At 36.5% G+C, this 12,511-nt stretch overlaps 1 non-coding gene across 1 annotated transcript; it reads right to left on the reverse strand.

The window, feature by feature from the left end:
* Positions 1–11,640: 11,640 nt before the first annotated feature.
* LOC121210364 (small nucleolar RNA R71) lies at positions 11,641–11,747 on the reverse strand. Its single transcript, XR_005905477.1, has one exon. It is a non-coding gene; the product is annotated as a small nucleolar RNA R71 (small nucleolar RNA).
* Between the last annotated feature and the right edge of the window lie 764 nt (positions 11,748–12,511).

Below are 12,511 nucleotides of genomic sequence, written 5' to 3' on the forward strand. Positions count from 1 at the left end.
ATTTACCATTTATACATATACTAGATAAATGACCGATTATTCAAAAATCACATATGTACATAATTGAAACTTATTCCATAACATTCACAAGGCCGAATACCCACATGAACAAATTAACCAATGTCATTCAACTTTCAAAGCTAATAAGTCAATATATAACCAACCATCTTAATGTCACAAAAAAATATCTACTATGAGTTTCAAGCTTATTGACCGAATTTCCAACCTCAAAAACCTAAGTTTAATCTATGGGATAAGTAAAATTTGAACTAATCATCTCAATTATGCATAAATTTTCAAGAATTATTCAATACATACCTCATTCTAGCCATCATCTAAGCCAAAAATCAAACAACAAAACTTTCTTCTCCCTCACTTTAAGCTACGGCAATGGAGGACAAGGATGAACCAACTTTGGTTTCTCCTCCCACTAACTATTATCTAATATCTCCTTTTTATTTATTAATTCATTTGTAATATAAAATGTTAAATCAAAAATATATATTATATATAAAACAATATCATGACCGGACACTATCCCAAAAATGGGTATTTTGACATACAAGTCCACATATTTGAATACATGCATTAATAGATCACTTTATGTTTACCTAACCTATTTCACAAATGTCTCACATAAGCCCTTTGACTAAAATTCACATTCAACTAACAGAATTTAAGCATCAAAATTTCACACATGCGCTATCACACATAGTAGATATGAATTTTAATATTTAATAAATTTTATAACTCGATTTTGTGGTCCCGAAACCACATCTCGACTAGGGTCAAATTAGTGATGTCACACTAAATGTGAAATCAATTCAATTAATGGGCTACTAGAGACCTAGGGAAAATTCGGCCTAACATAAACATATTGAAATTTGGTGTATTTTGAGTTGCTTTGAAATAGGGACTAAATTGAGAAATTATGAAATATTCGGGGCTAATGTGAAAAATGCCCATTTATATGTTTTTGGGTGAAATTGTTTGAATTGGTGATTAAATAGATTAATTTTGAATACATATAGATATTGAAAGAAAGAAATCGGATCTAGACCGGGGGAATCAAAACTTGTCGAATAGTCGATCTAATCCCTTTATTCCAAGTACAAGGTAAGTTCATATACAAATAAATGCATTTAAATTGAATTATATGTGTTTACTTGCCATTGAGTTATTATGAATGTTGAATGAGTAATTACAAACAAGAATCTACTAAGTTACGACATCCGAAAGTCCCGTACGAACCTCAAGAATAGCATTGGATACGGATGTCATGACATTAAGTTATCGAGATGTGATTACATGTAAGACCAAGTCTGGGACATTGGCATTGTATTGAGATTACGTGTAAGACCATTTCTGGGACATTGGCATCGTATTATAATTTCATGTAAGACCTTGTCTGGGATAGTGGCATCGATATGTATTTACATTTAAGACCATATCTGGGATATGGAATTGTACGAGTTTATGAGATTTTTGAGTATCCTTATCGATTCCAAATGGTTCAACGGGCAAAGTAAAGTTGAGAAAGATTATGTAAATGAGCTAAGTGACTTAGGTACGTATGAGATTCATACGAGTATTGAAAATAGAAGTAATTGATGAAATTACATGTGAAATTGAATGAGTTTTCAATGAGAAAGGTTTGTGTATCTATATGTGCTTTTTCATAACTTACTTACGTGGTGATTTCAATTATGATATTGAACATGTGTAAAATGAGAAAGGTTTGAGAACTTGAATGTGTTTAGCTATGTTTATCATATTCGAATTGATATGTATATGTTCATATGATAGCTTTATTTGTATATGGCTTACTAAGCTTTTAAAGCTTACTTCTTCTGCTCTTTTCGTGTTTTTTAGATTGTCAAAGCTAGTTCGAACATCGGGGATCATCGGGAACCATCATCACACTATCGACTACTTGTTGGTACTTTTAGACGATTGTAAATATGGTATATGGCTTGTATACGCTAGTGAGTAGATGATATGTTTTGTGTTGAGATATGACATAGCCATGAGATTTAGTTTGCTTTTGGTGTAAATGTTATTGTGGTTTTGGTTATTTAAGTTGGCCTAAATGATGTGCATAATGCCTTATATATATTGGCTTGATTGGGAATGTTGGCCTTAGTTGTTGATATAGTTGAATGATGTGTTTTGTGATATGAAATAGATGATTATATGATGAATTAATGTATATAGAACTTATGCAAGTTGTGATGATTTTGGCATAATGATTTGGTAGGTTTCGAATGTGGAATTGAGTCATTGAAATGGTTGATGATAGATGGTATTATATGCATGTGAATTGGTTTATTTTGGCTAACTATAAGTGTATGGAAATGGTTCCAAATTGGTTGCTATGTGTGCATGAGTAAAGGGTGGCAAATTAGCTTTGGAAATGACCTATTTTTGTCTACACGGGCATAGACACGGGTGTGTGTCTCAGCCGTGTACAACATACGGTCATGTTACATGGCTATGTGTCCCCTGGGGTACCCTTTCAAATTAAGATAGTATACCCTATAGGGTTGACACGGCCTTGACACACGGGCGTGTCTACTAGCCGTGTGTATGGCACACAACCTAGCACATGGGCGAGTGTCTAGCTGTGTGGCCAAGTTAGTAACCCTTCCAGTTTTCCCATAGCCATGGCACACGAGCAAGTTCTTGGCTGTGTGGTGAAGTCAATATGTATGCCATGTTTTCACACGGGTTATGTAACACCCCTCGCCCGCATCCGACATCGGGACGGGATTCAAGGTGCTACCTGACTTAAACTCAATCAATCACACAAAAAACCGGGCCATAAAATTTTGATTAATTTAAAAACTTTTCTTTTCACATGCAATCTGTCCCATATACGGGCTTATGAGGCCCAAAACATACATCTGGGGTGGTTCGGGACCCAACCGAGAACTCATGAAAAACTTAGAAAATCTCTTGTATCAAGGCTTCATACTCCCGTGTGGGTATAGAGCACACACCCGTGTCCTACGGACACGCCTGTGTCCCGAACCCGTGTCCAAAAACCTAGACATTCTACCAAAACCACACGACCATGGCACACGCCCGTGTCCTATGACCGTGTCCTTCACACGGCTGAGACACATGGTCATGTCTCTTGCCTGTGCACTACTACCATGCATACTGTCTTGAAAAACTTAGGTGCAGAGGACACACGGTAGGACAACACGCTCATGGGGGCAGACCGTGTATCACACACGGTCTAGACACACGCCCGTATGTCTACCCGTATGGACAATTACAAGGCTATTTTCCAAGCCATTTGTCACCCTCACAACATATGCACACATACTTATCCAATAACATACAACATGGCATAAATGAGCTCTTAAACATCTACAAACATGTTATGCTCAAGTCAACTTCTTATGCAATAAATATCATAGAATTTGCTCACATCATTACCACATACTAGTCATGACTACCATTACATCACTAACCTCATGTCCATCACTAAGCATGCATAATCATTTCCACAAACCATTCATGAGGCATTATTAACTATTTACCAATCACCTAATCTTGCATCAGTTACTAACTCATCAATGAATCTCATTTCAATCTCTAGGCATACATGCTATAAGCCACATCACAAGAGATAGTATCATACATATATATGAATAAACATTTAAGCCCACAACATCATTAGCCAACATAGGCCAATTCACATGGCTACAACACTTTATCAATACAAGCCAACACCTTTTTCTAAATCATAATATCACATACTCAATATTAAAACCCTATACATGCCATAGACTCGGAACACTAGGATTTACTTACGCCGATAGTATTAACTCATCAGTGTGATAATATCTCTGACAGCCTCCAACCCGAGCTAACCTGGCAACCCTAGGGAACATGGGAAAGAAAGGGGGGGTAAGCTTTACGCTTAGTAAGTTCATATGGAAACAATTAGCATCTCATTTACATGTTTTGTCAATGTTTACAGCATATTTTCAAGTTCACAACAAGCTGTCTTCCTGAGTAACAGTCACTAAATTATTTATAACTGGAGCTACAAAACTCAAAACTAAGTTCCGTTAATTTTCATTCAAACTAAACTCATGTACCTTTCTACCATAAATTTTCCAGAATTTTTGGTTTATCCAATTAGTACAGTTTATTCCTCAAAGTTACCCCTGATTCACTGTCTGACAGCTCAGACCCTTCTGCATTAAAGTTCAATTATCTCATAGCTCAGGACTCGAATAATGTTCTCGTCTATTTCTATTGAAACTATACTAATTAAGGATTCTAAGAATATAAATCTAACTCATAATCATTTTTTTACAATTTATAATGATTTTCTAAATTCACAGTAGGGGATCTCAAAGTCATTCTGGCTTTGTCCCATGAAACTTCAAATATCTCATTATAGAAAATTCTTTTGCTACACGGTTTCTTTTATAAGAAACTACACTCAATAATATTTATTCTCATATTTTATTTAGCTTCTAACTCATTTTATACTATTTTTTGTGTATTTTCCAAGTTACACCACTGCAATAGCCCAACACTGTCCAGGCTAATTTATTCATTCACAATTATTGTTCACCAAATTAATACAACATCATATCATCTATCACGGTAAGAACACATAGCTATGCATCATAAGCATGGACCCATAATCTCATTGTCATAAAATATCAAAGACTTATTCCAAATCATGCCATTTCCAAAGTATTCACCAAATACTATATACATCATAGATTATCACATATCAAGGTATTACTCATAAGCTCAGTGTACATACCTATACCAACTCGTGATCAAACATATAATCATACCTTCTTTAACATGCTCACCTTAGAGCTTTCATCACATCATCCATTACCCATTGAACACTCGGGACAGTAAAGGATGTTCGGAATTATCATACACCGAATAGGATGCCCAAGGCCTTGTCCTTCACATGGTCTTACATGGATCCACATATCGTTGCCATGTCCTGGATATGGTCTTATACAAGGTTTCATGTTAGTGCGATGCCATGTCCCGAACATGGTCTTATACTAGCACACATATCATCACATTTTCATTGAATCCTCACAAGTCAATTCCAATAGAAGCATACATCCACATTTCGTACAATATCAAGTATTAAGCACATCATAATGAAATTGAGCATTACTTTCATACAAACCTCTAATATTTTAGATCATAAACTTAATGCCATAACAATAAAGAATTTCAATTCAAGCATGATATTGCATTATTGTTACCATACGAACTTACCTCGATACGACAAAGGTGAAAAGGACATAATCATCCCTTAATCGATTTCTTTCCGTTCTAAGTCCAAATCTCAATTTTCAACATCTAAAACATCACATTTACTTTATCAAAACAATTTACTAATCAAATTAGTCCATTGACATCCTTTGGCAAAATTTACAATTTTGCCCGTCTATCTTGCCAAAATTACCAAATTGCCCTTAGGCTCGAAAAATGATTTTTATTCAATTTCTTTACTCTTTAAGACTAGATGAACCATTTTCATAACTATAGCAACTCACAATATCAACTATTTCATACACTTACACCTTATCTTACAACTTAGCAAATTAGCCCTTTTTAAGGTGTTTTCATACAATTTCTTTCACAAAAGTTGTTTATTAGACAACTAGGACTCATAATCTTCCATAAAAACACAAAAAAACACATTTACTCTCATGGAAAAACCCTAGACTCTTCATCATTTTGCAAACTACACCCCTCATGTGAAAGCTCATGCTTTAGGGGTTCCAAAAATGTAAAAATCATCAAGAAAGACATTAAAAATAACTTACTAGCAAGGGATGTAAGTGGCTTATATTTCAAAGCTTCAAAACCCCTTTCTTTGCTGCATGTTTCGGTGGAGGAGAAGAGAAAAATGATAGCTTTTTTTTCTTTTTGATTTGTTAATGATAAAACTAGTCAAAATTGGTGACCAACTTCACCTAATTTTGACTTTTCAACAATTTTTGTCCCCCATGACTGGTCATGCTTCATTTAGGGGTCTAATTTCACTTTAAAGTCCCCCAATTTAATACATAAAGCAATTTAACACCTTACGCATCAAAACACAACTTTTACCTTTTACGCGATTTAGTCATTTTTCGAAATTGGGCTAGAAATCGCTAAAATTAACTTACCAAAATTTACATGCACTTATATAATTATATTATAACACATAAATTAATACTAAAATAATTTTCTCCAGGCTCGGAATAGTGGTCCCGAAACTACTGTTCTGACTAAGCCCAAAATCAGACTGTTACAGGTTAACACGGGCATGTCTTGTGACCGTGAGAGGCACACACCTTTTCACACAGGCGTGTGACCCTTAAAAGTATGAAAATTTTCTATGTTTCCCAAAGTTTTCAAATGTTATCGGTTTAGTCCCGAATCTTTTTTAAGCATGTTTTGAGGTCTCGTAGACCTATATTAGGGACATTGTAAATGATTTATATAGACTTTGATTATGATTGCTTAAATGTATGAGAATGATGTGTATTGATCGGTAATTCCTTATAACCCTATTTGGGCAATGGATACGGGTTAGGGGTGTTACATTTAATTGGTATCCAAGCTACGATTTAGTCGATTCTAGGACTTACATAGCGTGTGAGAGTCTAGCTATACATGCCATATATATAAACTGCGATAGTGTGATGATTCCTGACAATTAAAATGTGTTTTTATATAGCAAATGGATCCCGATCGAACTGTAGATGATGATGTGGAAAGTAATACACTCGGTCTCGCTTAAGGGGCATCACCAATTGATTCTAGGCCGATTATGAGTAACCATGAGGGAGAGGCTAAACAAGCCTTCTTTAAGATGATGAACGAATGGTTCACACAGTACATACGGACAAATTTGGCTACTCAACAACCTCCACCCCCGTCTAATCCTCCACAAGTCCTTTTCATGCCACAAGTTGTAAATCTGATTCAATTGATTAAGCTCCAGTTGATAAAACTAGAAAAGATGGGGCTGAAGAGTTTCGTGCTAGTACTGATGATGATGTTGAGAGAGCTGAGTTTTGGCTCGGGAATACAATACGAGTGTTTGTTAAAATGTCATGTACTCCTGAAGAATGTCCTAAATGTGCTGTTTCACTTTTGAGAGATACGGCATACCATTGGTAGAAAATTCTGATATCAATGGTTCCAAAAGAATGAGTCACTTGGGAGTTCTTTTAGCCTGAGTTTAGAAAGAAGTACATCAGTCAAAAATTCATAGATTAGAAATGCAAAGAGTTTCTTGAGCTGAAATAGGGCCGTATGCCTGTTACGGAATACAAATGAGAATTTGTGAGATTAAGTCAATATGCACGAGAATGTGTCTCAACTGAAGCAATTATGTGCAAGAGATTTGAAGATGGCTTGAATGAAGATATCCGCTTGTTAGTCTGAGAGTTTGTTGTGCTTGTCGAATGAGCGTGTAAAGCTGAGGAACACGGGAAAGAGAAAAGAAAAGCTGACTCAGAAGCCAGAAATGTACAAAAAAGATCATCAAGTAAGTCATTTCAGTCAGCATCAAAGAAGTTCTGAGATAAATTTAGCCATTCAAAGGCTACTGTGGGTTATTCTAGACGAGATCAAGATAGACCACCTGTGAGTTCGAAGGCTACCTCAGTAGCTAGTGTTGGTAACATCAGATTTAACCGACCCGAGTGCAGACATTGTGGTAAATGCCACCCCGGTGATTGTAGACTGAATGATCAGGCCTGTTTTAAATATGGATCATTAGATCATTTCATTCGTGATTGTCTTGAGTTGGTTGAACAAGACATAGTGCAGAATACGAGGCCGGGTAACACTGTAGCACCTAGAAACACAAGTAATGTGAATGGTAGCCAGAGAATGACTAAAGACACGGTTGTGAGATCTAAAGCCCAAGCACCTGCCAGAACCTATGCTATTCGCGCTCGCGAAAAAGCTTCATCTCTAGATGTTATTATCGGTACTTTCACTCTTTATGATACTACTGTGATTGCATTGATAGATCCAGGATCAACTCATTCTTATGTATGTGAGACTTTAGTATCCAATAAGACTTTTCCTATAGAGTCTACTGAATTTGTAATTAGAGTATCGAACCCCTTAGGCAGATTTGTCTTGGTTGATAAAGTATGCAAGAACTATCCGTTGATGATTTGAGATTCCTATTTTTTGACAGATCTGATGTTGTTACCATTTGACGAATTTGATATAATTCTGGGTATGGATTGGTTAACATTGCACGGTGCAATTGTAAACTAAAAATGGAGAACTATTGATTTGAGATGTCAGAATGATGAAATAATTTGGATTGAGTCTAATGATTTGAATAGTTTACCGGTAGTGATTTCTTCGATGTTAGCTCAGAAATATGTGAAAAAGGATTGTGAAGCTTACTTCTCTTATGTACTCGATTCTAAAGTGACTGAAAAGAATATTGAATCAGTACCAGTTGTCTGCAAATATCTAGATGTGTTTCCTGAAGAGTTAACGAGTTTGCCACCGATCCGAGAGGTAGAGTTTGGTATTGAGTTAGTGCCGGGAACAACTCTGATTTCGATAGCTTTGTACAGAATGGCACCGACCGAATTAATAGAGTTGAAAGCTCAGTTACAAGAGTTGACAGACAGGGGTCTTGCACGACCGAGTTATTCTCCCTGGGGTGCACCGGTTTTTTTTGTGAAAAAGAAAGACGGAACTATGAGAATGTGCATCGATTATCTACAACTCAATAAAGCAACTATCAAGAATAAATATCCCCTGCCACGTATAGACAATTTGTTTGATCAGTTGAAATGGGCTACAGTGTTTTCAAGATAGATTTGAGGTCGGGTTACTATCAGCTACGAGTTAAAGATTCTGATGTGCTGAAAACCGGTTTCCAAATGAGGTACAAACATTATGAGGTTTTAGTTATGCCTTTCAGACTAACAAATGCATCTGCTATTTTTATGGACCTAATGAATCAGATCTTTAGACCGTTTTTGGATCGATTTGTTGTTGTGTTTATTGATGATATCTTGATTTTTTCCCGTAATGAATCCGAGCATCCTGAACTTCTAAGAGTAGTGTTACAGACTTTACGAGATAAGCAGCTATTTGTAAAGTTCAGTAAATGTGAATTTTGGATGCGCGAAGTTGGTTTTCTGGGACATATAGTGTCAGCATCGAGTATTCTGGTTGATCTGAGCAAGATTTCTGCAATAATAGATTGGAAGCCTCCAAGAAATGTATCTGAAGTCCGTAGCTCTTTGGGACTCACCGGTTATTACTGATGATTCATAAAAGGTTTCTCTATGATTGCAACCCTGATGATGAGACTGCTACAGAAAGATGTTAAGTTTGAGTGGTCAGATATGTCCCAAAAAAGTTTTGATCAGCTGAAAGCTCTTTTGACTAAAGCTCCAGTGTTAGTATAGCCAAAATCAGGTACAGAATTTGTGATCTATAGTGATGCATCATTGAACGGCCTGGGTTGTGTTTTGATGCAGGAAGGCAAAGTCATAGCTTATGCCTCAAGATAGTTGAACCCGTATGAAAAGAATTACCCGATGATAAACCGCAATTTATACATATTTTTATCCCATGCTTAGCACATTTATGGATGATTTCTCCTTAGATTTGGTGAATTTGATGCTCCTAATCCTTTAATTTCATGTTCTATACTTAAGAGAGCATAGGAGAGTAAAAAGAGCGAAAAACGGGCCAAAAATGAAGAAAATGGGTCAAGATGGGAAATTAGCACGGCCTGGACTTCCTCACACGGGTAGTTCACATGCTCGTGTCCATTCAACAGACTCGAACACGGTTTGAAGCAATCACACACAGGCGTGTCACACGTGCGTGTCCCTGTCGAGCCCAAGTTTAGTCCTATTCGGAAAGGGCCACTCTTGAGGGCTTTTAGGCATTCTAAAGCCTATTTAAACACAGAAGAGGAGGATTAAAGGAGCACACAGAGTAGGAGGCAAGGAATTATTCAAAGAAAGCTGATTGATCCATCTCAGAAGCCAGATTCACCTTCAAGACTGAAGATCTCCCTTCAATTCCCTTCAAGAGTTCTTGGGTTTTCTTTATGTTTTGTTATCATTATTATTTTGAGATGTTTTCTTTCATAAATATGAACTAAACCCCCTAAATACCTAAGGGGAATGAAACCTAAGACGGATCTTGTTATTATTATCTGAATTGTATGATAAATATTTGACTTGTTCTTAATTATGAGTTCTTAATTCTTGTTTTAATATTCCAGGATATTGATTCAAGTATTGATGTGCTTATTTAGAGGAGCAAAAAGTCCCTGTCTAAAAGTAGATCTAACATAATTAAGCAGAGTTGATTAGACGCTTAGAGATAGGGTGACAAGATTTTGCCGGATTAGGGTGAAACCTAACAAGGAAATCAATAGATCGAGTTAATGCAACACTAGGGAGTTAATTAGAAGGAGATTTCAATTAATCAACCTAGGGTTAGACGTTGTTAGTATCGAGAGAGATAATAATATAAATTAGGGATTTCTATGCATCAAGTCAAGTGAATAAATTGTCTGATTCAAAGTCAATAACAAGTGAAGTCTATGTGGATTTTTCCCTTAGGTATTGTCCAAATCATTCATTATTCCCAAAAGTTATTTCCCCAATTTACTTCCTGTGCATTCTTAGTTTAGTAATTAGTTTAGATAAAACAAACCCCTTTATTTTTAGGCTAGATAATAAAAAGAAAGTTAATACTAGTACTTTTAGTTCCTTTATGTTCGACATCCCGGTCTTGCCATAAGCTATACTACTGTTCGGTAAGGTGCACTTGCCTTTGTCGTGATAATAGTTAGTTTTCAAGAACGGACATTCAAAAATTATAAAACTTATCACGATTCATAAACACATCACATCAAGTTTTGGCACCATTTCTGGGGAACTAAGATTTTAGGAACACTCGATATTTATTACTTTAGCCATTCTACTTTTATTGCAATTTAAATTTTTATTTTTTTTTAATTTTTTGTTTATTCGCTTCTGGCAGGTTTTTATAGTGCATGACTAGAAGAAACCCATCGAGACCATTACTTTTTGATAGTGAGATCAATTGCACAGCTCGCAGAAATCGAAGAGAAATAAGGCGAAGCCTAAGATACACAGAGGAAGAGCAAGAGGACGACATTCACACCACAACCGAGGAGATGGCTGAAAATCAAGAAAATCCACTACCTTTTGTGATTGCTATTGATCCAGTAAATCAGAATCCTGCTCCACGCACTATGTATGATTATGCTAAACCTACTTTAACAGGAACTAAGTCAAGTATAGTTAGGCCTGCTGTTGCTGCAAATAATTTTGAACTGAAACCTAACACAATTCAAATGATCCAATAGTTTGTTCAGTTTGATGGTTTGTAGGACGAGGACCCAAACGCTCATTTGGCAAATTTTCTGGAGTTTTACGACATTTTTAAAATTCATGGCGTTTTTGATGATGCCATTCACCTTCGGTTGTTTCCCTTTTCATTGAGGAAAAAGCTAAACAGTGGTTGAACTCGTTACCACGTGGTTCAATCACTACTTGCGAACAAATAACCGAAAATTTTTTACTTAAATATTTTCAACTGGCTAAAATGGCTAAATTGAGGAATGATATCTCTTCTTTTGTGCAGGTGGATCTAGAGACACTCTATGATGCATGGGAGAGATACAAGGACCTATTGAGAAGGTGCCCTCACCATGGGTTACCTTTATGGTTGCAGGTTCAAACATTTTACAATGGCGTGAACCCTTCAACAAGACAACTTATCGACGCAGCTAGTAGTGGGACTATTAATAACATAACACCGAAGCAGCTTACGAATTTATTGAAGAGATGTGACTAAATAACTATTAGTGCCAAGTCATGAGAACAAAGCCGATGAAAGCAGCCGGTGTTTTCAACCTCGATACGGTTACTATCCTATCTAACCAGGTAGAACTCTTAAATAAAAAGATTGATAGTTTGTGTGGTTCTACTCAAGTACATCTAGTGATGAGGTACGATTCAAATGGAGGAGAGCATACATAGAATATCAACCCTTCAACCCTAGCACCGAGGAGCAACAAGTTCAATATATGGGTTGGAGGAACCATCCCAACTTGTCATGGGGTGGTCAAGGGAATCAAAGGCCACAACATCCTCCAGGTTTTCAACAACCACCTTACCAACAGGAAAAGAAGCCGAGCCTTGAGGAGATGCTAACAAAGTTTATCTCGATATCAGAAACTCACTTTCAAAATACTAAAACAACACTTAAGAATCAACAAGCGTCGATCCAAGGGCTTGAAACTCAGATAGGGCAACTCGCCAAATTGATTTCTAAACGACCACAAGGTAGCTTGCCGAGTAACACTGAATCTAACTGAAGGGAACAGCTCCATGCAATTACCATTCAAGATGAGGAAGGGTTCGTCGAACCAGAACCAGAACCGAGGCAATGAATTTTTGTAAGTAAAAGCAAAGGTGAC

Source organism: Gossypium hirsutum, chromosome A11 (assembly GCF_007990345.1).
Source record: "Gossypium hirsutum isolate 1008001.06 chromosome A11, Gossypium_hirsutum_v2.1, whole genome shotgun sequence".
NCBI classification, from domain to species: Eukaryota; Viridiplantae; Streptophyta; class Magnoliopsida; order Malvales; family Malvaceae; genus Gossypium; species Gossypium hirsutum.